The following is a 13168-nucleotide window of genomic DNA, read 5'->3' on the forward strand; positions in this document are numbered from 1 at the left end:
TGGGTAGAGATGAAAATTCTCAGGTCAAAGCCTTAAGAGTGGGTGAGTTCGCCACAGGAGTGAGATGGGCAGAGAAGAGCAGAGTCTCAAGAGCTGGTGTGCTGAATGTCCCAAAGAAAAGAAGCTAGAAAAGGTGATTAGAGGGAGAAGACTGGGAGGCAGAGGAATGAATGCCCAAGAAAGAGCAGTGAAGAAAACCAAGGGAGGCATTTCAAAAAGAGAGTCGTCAGTAACATCAAAGTTTATAGAAAACGAGTTCCAGAGTCTATAAAGGTGAACCCACTGGGGACGATCCGGAGAGAAGAGAAAAGTTTGTGTCAAAAGGAACTGTCTGAGGAATCATGAGGATTCCTAAACATGGAAAAGATGAGAATAATCACTTATTGAAAAAATCAGTTTATTTTTTCCAGGTATATGGAAAGAACAAAAAATATATAAATGGAATCCAAGTCTTGGAGTACATTGGAAAGGGAATTTTTAAGTCCTGTCTTATACAGCCTACTTGTTCAAGTTAGCATACAATCATTTTAGCCTAGTAAAGATGCTTGTAAAAATATAAAGGCAAGAAATGAAGAAAAGAAAACTAGATATAATAAAAGTGGGAGATGGGGTGGCAAGTTTTCTGGGCTTAACTTTTATTTGTTATCAAAAGTTTACCAAAGTTTTTTTTTTACCTAGTGGTCAGTTATTTATTGCTGGGTAAGAAAACCAAACCAGAAATTAATGGCTTAAAATTATAAGTCTATATTTGCTCACAATTTTTTTGGTTGGAAATCTGGGCTAAACTCCACTGGGCGCTTCTTTTATTTCACTAATGTAGGCTGGGCACATTGGCATCACCTTGGGGCTAACTGGTCCTAGGTGATCTCAACCAAGTGTCTGGGGGTAGCTGATGTCGGTTCCTGGCTGGGCCTCTGTTTTAAAGGCTTCTCATCTTCCAGTATAGTAGATAACTTCTTTACATCATGGTGAAAGCATTCTAAGAAAGTCAAAGCAGAGGCTGCATTTTCAGGCTCAGCCTTGGAAGTCCCACACAGTCACTTCACCACCTTCTACTGGTCGAAGCAAGGCACAAGTCCATCCTAGTTTCAAATAATGGAGAAATAGACTCTACCGCTTGATGGGAGGAGTGGCAAGTCACATTGCAAAGAGGTATGGACACAGGAGATGCCATTCATTGAAAGCCATTATTGTAACAATTGGCCATATATACGATGATGAACAGCCAACTAGAAACTTCAAAAAGAATCAGAGTTTTATGACTCTGTACTATTTCATGTGTGTTATTAGTGTTTGGTCACATATCAGAATATATCCTGCAATGGTATGTTGGTACTATTCAATTAGGAAAACATTAATAGAAAATGAAGACATAATGGACAAATAATCAGCAGAGCCTCTAACCTTGGCTTAAATCCATATTCTTCTTGATCTATAGTTACCACCTCCATTCTCTTATTCAAGGAGACAATCACTTTACCACTATCAACATTCGGAATTTGGAGTGGCTGAAACTGGATTAAAATTAGGTCTTTGAGCTTCATTTTATTAGTCAGGAACTTTGGCTTAAGGCTATAGAGGAGATTGTTTACTTTACAAGATTATGAGAATGAACCCATAGATCTATGAAGGACCTCCTCTCAGTGGATACAAGCACTTTTTCAACCTACTTTTTTTTAAACCTATCTTTCTCTGTTTTCTAATATTACAAAGAATGAACATTATGTGAGTTTTGGTATGTGTGGCTTGCAATTGATTCAGAAGGATTTATTTGTCAATAATGACCTGGAGATGGAGTATCCAGGGTTGATAGGCATCATATCTTCCTAAAATATTGCCATTAAAAGTCAGGGTTCAGTCCTTGAGGATCAATTTTATAATCACAAGCCAGGGGGAACTTGAACACAATTATGGGCCATAATATTAGAGAATCAACAGATATAAGGGCAAAGAAAGAAAGGACGTAATACTATTCTCAGCTCCTGCGACAAGCTGGATACTGAGGTGGTCACATAATCTGCATCATCTCATTTGATTTACAGTTACCAACAAGTTAGCTACTTTAACCCCAATTTTACAAATGAAAAAATTGCAAGTCAGAGATGTTAGTAACTTATGCTTACACAGCTAGTAAGTGGTGGAGCTTGGGTTTTGACTTAAGTGTCTAATTTCAATGTCCATGTTCTTTCTATTAAATATGTCACTAGGGCAATAGATTCATCTTCACAAACAGTAAAATCTCATTAAGAAAATCATATTCTCCATGTTATGCAAGTTTCTTTGTTCTTTAATTCAAAGTTTAATTTATGTCCTAAGAATTCTTGAATTCATGATGGTTCAACGTACAAAGGCTGTCAAGGTATCCTAGACACTATAGATTATTTAAATTTTATCCTGACTCAGTGTGTTTCTTTTCCTCTTTTCATCAATGGATGATCAGGGCAGAATAAACAAGGAAAATGCTGATCAGTCCACTTGGTTGATGGTTAGCTGGCAGGCAGGGAAAGAGATAAAAACAATTGCTAAAATGAATTTACATTTTGTCAAGGTTGTTCGGTTGTCTTTGTTCTCTGTCTCCACCATTATATTCTACATGCCCTTCTACTCTCTCCTGATTTTGAAAAGAATCCTCCTCAAATGAAGGCAGCACAAAAACCTGGGGAATTCAACTCACATAAGTATGAATATCTCAGAAATTTCTTTCCAAGGAAGAGAAAAGGTCATCTTAGAAACAGTTTAATTGATTTTGCTTATTATCATTAGCAATTGGGGAAACTAGCAAAGAATTATCTTTATCACTTTTGTGCCTCTGTTTAATGCTCATTCAGGCTTCCACTCAGGCTGTTTAATTGGATCTTTGTTTCATTTTTAAAAAGGTACATAAACCTGGGCAGTGATTTTGTTTCTACTTCATAAAATTGCTTAAATTATAAATGCATTTGTTTTTCATAAATTATCCATCTCAGATATTACACACTAAATCTTTGCACAACATCAATGTAATATCACGTCTTCCAATTTTTCTATCTTCCTGTTATTTCTCCTGTGAACTTAAAATGATGTTCACTGACTAAACTGTACTGAGAGAGAAGAGGTGTGCAATAATTAGGACTGGTGTTCTGTGGAGTACTTACCATATGACTGACTCTGGGATGAGGCTTCCTATACTTTCTATTTGTAAAGTCTTTATCATAGCCCTATGGGGCAGATGGTATTATTAACCCTATTTGACAGAAAAGGGACTTGAGGTTCAGGGATGTCAAGACGTTGCCCAAAGTCAAACAGCTATTAATGGTAGAATTGGGACCGGAAACTTGTCTGCCTGAAAACAAACACTCTAATCTTAGTCTATTTGGGCCACTATAATCAAATACCATAGACTGATGGCTTATGAACAACAGAAATGTATTTCTCACAATTCTGGAGGCTGAGAAATCCAAAATCAAGACACTGGTAGATTTCATATCTGGTGAGGGTCCACTTCCTGGTTCATAGATGGCCATCCTATCACTGTGTCCTCACATGCTGAATAAAATAGGAGGATTCTATGGCGTCCGTTTTATAAAGGCACTAATCCTATCCATGGGGGATCTGCCCTCATGACCTGTTCACCTATTCACCTCTTGAGAGGTGAATAGCCCCACCTCCAAGTGCCATCATATTGGGGATTAGGTTTCAAGATATGAATTTTGGAAGGACACAAACATTCAGTCTATAGCAACTCTCAACTACCACATTTGCCTCCCTAGTGACTTTTTAAATTAAACTTTCTGTTTTGAAATAATAGTAGAGTCACATGCAATTATAAGAAATAATATAGAAAGATCTTGTATGCCTTTTACGTAGTTTCTCCAATAATAATAGTTTTCAAATCATAGTATAATATCACAACTAGGATATTGACATTGATACAGTCAAGATACGAAACAGTTACATTATAAGGATCTCTCCTGCTACCCTCCTATAACCACATTCACTCCTCGCATCCTAACTCCTGGTAATCACTGTCTGTCATTTCAAGAATGTTATATAAAAATGTAATCATGCAGTATGTAACCTTTCAGGACTGGCTTTTGTAAACTCAGCATAATTCTCTGGGGATTAATCCAGATTTCTGAGTGTGTCAACAGTCCATTTTTTTCTGTTAAATAGTATTCCGTGGTATTGATGTATCACAGTTCGTTTAACCATTCATTCACTGAAGGATATTTAGGCTGTTTCCACCTAGTGTCTATTAAAAAAAAGATGCCATAAACATTTAAGTACACGTTTTTGTGTGAATAAGTTTTTCATTCTCTGGGATAAATGCCCAAGAGTACAATTGCTGGGTTGTTTGGTAATTGCATGTTTAGTTCTGTAAGAAACTTCCAAATTATTTTCCTGAGTGGCTATACCATTTTAAACTCTCACCAACAATGTATGAGTAGCCTAATTTCTCTGCATCCTTACTAGCATTTGTTGTTACTATTTTTAATTTTATCAGTTCTAATAGATATGTAGTGATACCTCATTGAGGTTTTTATTTTAATTTCCGTAATAACTAATGAAGTTGAACACCTTTTCTTGTGCATTTTGTTATCCGTACATCCCCTTTAGTCTTTTCGTGTCTTTTGCCCATTTTTATATTGGATTGTTTGTTTATAACCGTTAAGTTTTGAGAGTTCTTTACACATTCTAATAGTAGTCTTTTATTGGATATGAAGTTTGCAAATATTTCCTCCCAATCTGTAGTTTCTTTTTAAAATTTCCTTCATAGGGTCTTTTGCAGAGCAAAAGTTTTTTGTTTTTTTTTTTTATAAGGTCTAACTTATCAATTATTTGTGCTTTTGGTATCAAATGTTAAGAACTCTTTGCCTAGGCTTAGATTCTGAAGATTTTCTCCTATGTTTTTTCTAGAAGTTTTATAGTTTTATATTTAGATCCATGATTTATTCTTAGTTATTTTTAAATAAGGTGTGAGGTTTAGGTCAAGGTGCTTATTTTTTTTAGTTGGCTAAAGATATCCAATTGCTGTATGAACATTTTTTAAAAACTCCATTAAGTTGCTCTTTTGCCTTTACAAAAAATCGTTTGGGCAGGAGGCTGGAGATAGCAATTGAAAGGAGAAGAAGGAAAAAGTGTCTGCACTGTCGTCTGTGTGTGTCGGGTGGGGTGGAATAGGTGGGCAAAGTCTAAGTGAGCTGCAAGTTGACCAGAATGGTGATAGGAAGCCCCAGGCCCTCTATATTCCACAGAGTCACTGACTAAGCAACAATATATGGACCCAATTATCTTTGTGAGAACTTCAGAAACCATTTAAAAGATTATAGATCCCAAGTAGGTGCAAAGCAGAGAAGAATTTCATCAAAACGGTTAAGAAATTTGTTGCATTCACTATAGCTCCTCTCCCTGGCTGGCACAACAGTGACCTGATTGGGAGAAAGCTCCCAACTTGCACACTTTCCTTGAGGAGAGAGAAAGAAACATGGAATGTGCATTCAATATTCTGACTTTTCAGGAGCTCCTGAGGGACTGGTTTCTGTTTCACCTGACACAGAGTTCTATGAGAATGCACAGTTTGGATGCCTGGGGGCTAATAACAAAGTAACAAATCATCTTTTTTGTTTTGACAACTTTCTTCTTTTGGTGACTTTAACCTATTTATCCAAGTTCTCCTTCCCCCAACTCAAATCATATGGTTCTTTTTCCCTGCCTATTAGTTTCTTTGTCTCCCATTATCTCCCCAGTAGCCCTTTGGCACTGCTACAAACCAGGCTGGTAGACAAATCACTGTGATCAGGGGGAAAAGGAGTGGTTTTAACAGTGGCTTGCTGGAGATAACATGTCCACTATCCATATCTTCTTTATAATATCACAGCAATGTTCCATCCAGGTGTTGAGCTTGCCATGCTTCCTCCCAGAAGAATCTTCCCTTCCTCCAGAGCTAAGCAGGCTTCACCTTTGTCTTGATGGATGGAATGCGATTCTGTTTCAAGGGAGAAGCTTGGCTAGACAATTTTTCAGCATACACTCTAGGTCTATAACTCCATGTCATTATTACTCATCAAATAGAAACATACTACAGTTTAAGAAAATGTTTTCCTATAATGGCACTTAGTATGTCTTAGCAGCTTAGCAGTTCCAACAACCTCCTAATTATCAAGCAGTGATTATAAACTTCCCCTTCATAAATAGAAGGACTACATTTCTTCCCTCTCTCCTTTTTCCTCTTTTCTATCCAAGCTAACTTTGAGCAGAGTGGTAGAGAGGCACTGTGGGCAATAAAATGGGATAAACCACTTATTTCTGTCATATTTAAGTATTCACATTCTATGATGGAGATATTTATTCACAAAATAAGAGGATATAAAGCAAAACCTCAGTGTCATAAATGTGTGTGATGAGTATGTCTCCCAATACTAGTTAGAGCCATAGTACCATATGCTACTTAATCTACTAGATATTTTGCCATGTTCTCTCTCTAAATCTTCCCACAACAACCCTTTGGGATGAGTTTTATTTGACCTATTTTTATAGCTAAGGAACCTGAAGTAGTGTGGCCATAATCACATAGCAAATAATTAGAAGGGTTAGGGTTTGAAACTAAATCTGTCTGGTTCCAAAGCTTGGGTCATTTCCACTACACCGTGCTACCTTGATATTAAGTTCAGAGAAGGGCAAATACCCATTTATTGGACAATAATGGAAGTGTTCATGGAGGGGGTAACTTACAACTCAGGGCCTCAAGGATAATCAGAATTCTTGGTAAGCAGAATGAGCTAGGTAGAAAGAGTGGAGGCCATAAGAGTGCAATGCAGAAACAAGAACCAAAAAAGAACAAAATTCTATATATGGCATACAAATGTGTCTTCAAGTTGAAGCATATTATTGTTTTCATTATTATAACATTTCCTTGGGACTCAGAGGGACATCAAAAGGAAAGGGGATGTGGGACTGAAGCATACAGAAACTTAAATAAAAGTTTTGGTCACTTAAGTTATCATTCATAACCTGAGTGAATCATGACTTCTGGGATACCATACCCTTGTGTGGCTTCCCTCTCACATTGGCTCTGGGTTTGGCCATGTGACTCATGTGACAGGCCAATGAAACATCAGCAAATATGATGCAAGCAAAGGGTTAATAACCCTTAAGTATTGGGTTTGTCCTCTTGAAAGGCTGTTGCCTCCATGTAGGAAATGTGATACGGCCATGTGAAAGATAGCCAAGGTACTTCAGTTGGCAAATCTAGTTAAGAAAGCCATTGTGGACCATCCCTCCTAGTCAAGCTGTCATGAGTGACCCTGGGCAAGATCAGCTGAAGAATTGATCAGTCCAGCCAAATTGTAGAATTATGAGTCAAAAAGTTGTTGTTGTCTTAAGTCACCAAGTTTTAGAATAGTTTGTTAAACATCAATAGAGAACTAATTCACAGGTATGAAAACTCACTGAGGACAGGGTTGATCTCCCGTGTGCCCAGATGAGTAACCCCACGGCTGAATCAGCCACTTTGCAGCAATGAGGCAGAGCTGCACTCACCTAGCAAAGGTAAGAACACTTACAGAGTCAGGGACTATTTATGAGGGAGAGGTATAAAGGGGTCTCCCAAAAAAAAGCCCTGGAATTATGATGATGGGTCACTGAGAGAATACTCACAATGCCCCAAACAAAAGATTGTTGGCTAATTCGAAATCTCTCTCAGCTCTGTGATCATTCAGATGTTGAGATTTCATCTTGCATATTATATCTTAATTTAAAAATACATTTTCATTGAGAGAATGTAGCATTAAAATGAGCAACTTTATGATCCATTTCATTTTGCTCCTTGCAGTCTGGTTAACAATCCATTTTAATAAGTGAGTGGCTGTGGAACTACTGTCCGTGTATGTAAATGAGAAGGTGCACTCATCTTGGTTCTTTACTGTGATTACCTTTTATTTATTTTTGAAAGCTTCCTGAATTTCAGCTCATTGTTCAATTGGGAATCATATCTGTTCTGTTCAGAGCAGTTATTTTAATTTCCAGATTCTGAACAGACATTATTTCTGTGATTCATTTCCCTCTGCCTTTTTGCTTTGGTGTTATTGAATGTAATTTCTGACATTTTTTCCTGTGCCTGCTAGAAATCACTTTAACTAAGAAGTCCTTGTCTTTCCTCTCTCCCTCCTGCCTCCCACTCTAATTCACAAGAGAAAATCTCCCTTCAGTATGGAGAAAATGGGAATTTTGTGGGGTAAATTTTTGCTTTCTAGTGTTTTTATTTCGCACATGATTACCTTGAGGCTTTAGTGATGAATACCTTTTATGAATCCCCCCCAAAAAATATTACAAACCAAATTAAATTTCCAGTAGCCCTTAGGAATATGAAGTGATGAGAGAGCATTTCATTCCATACTGTTTTTCAAATAACTGGTGTCCAAAACCATATAACATGTGTCAAGAATGACTCATTGAAAGTCTATAAGAGAATAGAGAAGCAGTTTGAAAATGAATACATGCTGCTCGGTGTAAAATTGTGTGCTGTGAAGTACTAACTCCCTTCTGGAAAATACTATGAATCACGTTCCAGGCCAGTGTTCTCAAATGTTATGCATATCTTCCCCTCATAGCCATCATGACCTACTCTGTCCCTCATTTGTCCTTACTGTCCCTTAATCAGATGCAATATAGCTTCCTAGAACTATAGCACAACTACAAAAGGTGTGTCAAGAGGAGTCCTCAAATAGATTTTCAAAAAACTGTGATCTGCTCTGAAGTGGGGCCTTCTCAGGTAGGTCTGAGCCCCTAGTTATCAGGCGCATGAATCTGGGAGAAGTTAGCGTGTTGGACCAGCCTTGTACCATGAAACAATCAAATCCCTGGTGATGAGCTAAGGCACTAGGTGCACTTAGTTCTTTGTATGCATATACTTGCACTCTGAATCACAAAAGCTGACTGGGAGCATGGTTAATCTCTTTTAATTCGCTATCTACCTTTTTTGTATATAAAAGTATATAAAACAATGTGTGCCATGAGATTAGCACATATAAAATACAACTTAGCTGGGAGAATTTCAATTGCTGATGCTATATATGGATAACAGTGCTCTTAAGCTACCCCAAATATGATTCTGTAGCTTAAATTCTCCATCTGTGAATTTAGGATGTATGCATTTCATTCCTCTTCAGGCAGGACTATCTCACTTTTAAGGAGCAGAGACTCAATCCGGTCAGCAGATCAAGTAAAGGTAAAAGGGCATTACAGAATTCAGAGCTCACTGGAGATTGGAACCACTGTTACTAGGCCTGGTGAAAACATAAAGTCACCAGAAATCAACTCCATTATTCAGAGCCTGAGGATCTATAAGCTCGATCTTCCTCTGCACATACTCTCTATTTTCCTTTTTAAAATATTCATTTATTTTACTCCTCAGCTTCCCATGGTCCTTCAGATTTCTAAGACATCCCCTAATCTTTCTGATCTTCCCACTCTAACATTCACTGACTAACAACATATTTTGTATTTTAGCTTGAAATCTTAAGAGACAGAATCTTATGAGATCAGCTCCTCTGAAGCCAGAGCACACAGATCAAGGACTGGTGACCTTTGGTTTGGATAGTCATCCATACTCCAACCAGGTGTTGCCTAGGATGGGGTGGGGACCTAGTGCATAGCACTGATCCTTAGAAACTGTAGGTAGGGGAGTCCCATAAAATATATGGATTAAGTTTCTGACATGGGGGAAGTGGAGAAGGGTTAAGCCAATAGAGAAATATGTCATAATTGTACTCTTGACACCAGAAAAGGCAGTACGGTCATTCCTCATTATTCTTGGGGATTGGTTCCTGGATCTTCAGTGGATAATTTGTGGACGCTCAAATCCTTTATATAAAATGGTTTAATATTTGCATATAACCTATGGATATCCTCCCGTACACTTTAAATCATCTCTAGGTTACTGATAATATCTAATGCAATGTAAATGCTACATAAATAGTTATTATACTGTGTGGCTTTTTAATTTTTAATTTTTTAAAATATTTTCTATCCTTATTTGATTGGATCCACAGATTTTAAAAAACCCTGAATACAGAAGGCCAACTGCAGTTTTGGGAGCTTTCTGTGTTGAAATGACATGGGCGCACTAAACACATTACTATGGGCAAAGACAAATTTTGACCCATGCCATAATTAAAATTTCAGCGTAGCAGTGGTATGAAATAGATGTTTTCTATTTATTATGCATATTCTTCATGTGACAGAGGGCAAGAAAGGGATTATAGCTAGAAGTTAGGCAGAAGTAAATGTTATAGAACATTATATAGAACATTCTTCCATTCAGAGTGCTTTAGAAATCTGACAGGCTGTCTCGTTTAGCAGTAAGTTACCTGTCAGTAGAGATGTTCAATCACACTCAAATATTGAAGGAATAGCTTCCAGTTTTAAGATTCCAATTCTCTGACTATATCTAAGAGCTTGGGTCTTTCAAAAACAAATGAATTATTGATGAAGACAATTGTGATTTTTGTTCTTGATAGTGTCCAGTGTAGTGGGTAAGCTAAATCACTCTCTTGAAGAGAACAGCCCATTCTGGTTGTTGTATCAGATGAGCAGGGAATGTCAAGGTTAAAATCCTATAATAAACATTAGGGAATATCACTCATATTTTGCTCAGCAAAAATCCATTTCATGTCCACATCAAAACCTCAGGACTGTCATCAGTAGACAGCACAGAAAAGCAGCATCTTAGACATGTTTACAAGAGCTTGGTTTTGAAGTGGCCTCTATAAAGGATCTACTCAAAGTACAGCTGACAAATCATGGTTTAAAAAGATAGGCTCTGCAGTATTTATTCATTTCTCTAGATTCCTTAAACTCTATCCTGGTATAAAATAAGACCACCAGGATGCTATATACCAGGACTGCTATCTTAACTCTCCACAAGGCTACCTTGATGTCAAACTTTAACTTTATGTTGTGGATTTTTATTAAATTTTGATATAAGGAAGCACTATTTGAAGAATATTTTAGTAGCCTCTACAAAAGCTGCTGTCTTTCATTGGGCCTACTCTATTGCTTACTGTTTCTTATGTAGTGTAAAATGGAAAACTATCATCGAGGAATTTTGTACAAAGAAAATGTTTCCCCAGGTAAAACTGTGGGTTTCCATTTAGCAAAATTATACAATGTGTTTAACTTTTGCCTTGGCCACTAGGAAGCTGGGAGCTAATGTGTTTAATTGCAGTAATGGTTTCATTCTGAATGTAGATAAAATAATTCTTTCTTCCCTAAATTTTTTACCTTAATTTTAGGCATGTATTTTTAAATCATATACCATTATTTAAGAAGTAGATAAAATTTAAATTAATAAAAGCAGAGGAATGAAGAAGACAGCTTCTGGACCACACAGACTATCGGGTCAGCTAATGTAATGAGAAATTCCAGATAGGCCTTGATGTTTGAAATACGAGTATTTCTGTAAGTCTGAGCTAACTCCACCTTATCTTGCTTTGCTAAATATGCTGTGGTAAATTACCAGCAATAAAATTCAAATTTGGAAGAAAAATGTCTAATAATCCCTAAGGCTATTGACCAATGTATTTATTAACCATCCAGAAAAATATCTATTGACAGAACAAAAACTTTAAAATGCAGCCTGCAGGCCCTGCCGGGAAGGCTGAAGTTGCCAATGCAGTAAATACCTACTTTATTACAATTTGAGATTTCTATTCCACATAATCTACTTTATTTATGTACTTATGATGGTGACTGTCACACATTTAGTCTCTCCAGGCTTTGCACTTTAAGCATTGACTTGTGTGCCTGGGGTTGAGGGAAGGGAAACTGCTTATGATAGCACCTTGGACAGAGTCACCATATCTTTTTTCATTGACCTTAGAGCACAGTATGCCCAGATGAACAAAAAAACAAAAACTAAACCCAAACAAAAAAATCTACACAAATGTCAATGATAGTAGTGACTCTCTACAAAACATGTACATTTTCCTCCATTCTCATAGTAGAAATGATTACTAGTAATGCCTTGATCCCTATGGCACTGTTGGTGCCTGACCCATGTTGGGACATGGTAGATCGTCGATAAATATTGTAATAGGTGTGTTGACTGAAGCATTGATAAGAAGGCAGATTTCAGTTTGCAACAGCAGAGGTGGAATAAGATGAAGCAGTGGTTTCAGATGGACAGAGAGAAAGAAAAGTAATGGGGAAAGGGCTTGTTGAGGTGAACAGGAAGAAGTTCCAACTAGGAGTAAGCTCTTGTAGAAAGCTGTTACCTAATTTTCATATACCATAGGAATTGAACATAGAAATTTGTAACTGTTTTCTTCCCAATTTGCCAATAACTGCACAATCATATATTTAATTACAGGGGCATAATTAAAAAAATACCAGTATATTATCCCCAGCTTTAAGGAAATTTCATTTATGGGGCCAAGAGATTCGTCATGTCTCCTCTCACTCTCTCCACCAATTTAAAAACAAGGACAGTAAGTCTTTTTGAATAAGCAGAGAATTCTTCTGTGGTAATAATCCACAACCTCACAATTTTTTATGTGGTTTCATTATCCAGGGCCAGAAGACACACAGCTACAATTCCTGTCTTTTCTAGATGAGGGATTATTATTATTATTACTCATTGTCCAGCTCAAAATGCTGTTTTCATAGCAGCGTGATAGGTCTAGTGTAGCAAGAGTTATAATATGAAGAAACCTGGATTCCTGGCTCAGATCACCACCTTACGAGGCATGCAATCTTGAGCAAGTCACTTATTATTTCTGAGACTGTTTTTTGTTTCTTTTTTTGAGACAGGGTTTTGCTCTGTCACCATGAGTAAAGTATAGTGGGTCATCCTAGCTCACTGCAACCTTAAACTCCTGGGCTTAGGCAATCCTGTTCCCTCAGCCTCCTGAGTAGCTGGAACTATAGGCATGTGCCATGACGCCCAGCTAATTTTTCTTATTTCAGTAGAGGCACGGTGTCGCTTTTGCTCAGGCTGGTCTTGAACTCCTGAGCTCAAGTGATTCTCTCAACTTGATCTCCCAGAGTGCTAGGATTACAGGCATGAGCCACTGCGCCTGGCCTTCTGAGACTCCTTTACCTAGAGAGAGAGCAAAATGGTTAGAATATCAAATGGACTACACTTTGAGAATGGGAAGAAGCTATTAAAGAAAAAAATTATAGCTATTGAGGG

At 37.4% G+C, this 13168-nt stretch overlaps 1 non-coding gene across 1 annotated transcript; it reads left to right on the plus strand.

The window, feature by feature from the left end:
* The first annotated feature begins 209 nt into the window (after window positions 1-209).
* Window positions 210-340, plus strand: LOC142875422 (small nucleolar RNA SNORD22). Its single transcript, XR_012922778.1, has one exon. It is a non-coding gene; the product is annotated as a small nucleolar RNA SNORD22 (small nucleolar RNA).
* The last annotated feature ends 12828 nt before the right edge of the window (window positions 341-13168 follow it).

Source organism: Microcebus murinus, chromosome 1 (genome assembly GCF_040939455.1).
Source record: "Microcebus murinus isolate Inina chromosome 1, M.murinus_Inina_mat1.0, whole genome shotgun sequence".
NCBI classification, from domain to species: Eukaryota; Metazoa; Chordata; class Mammalia; order Primates; family Cheirogaleidae; genus Microcebus; species Microcebus murinus.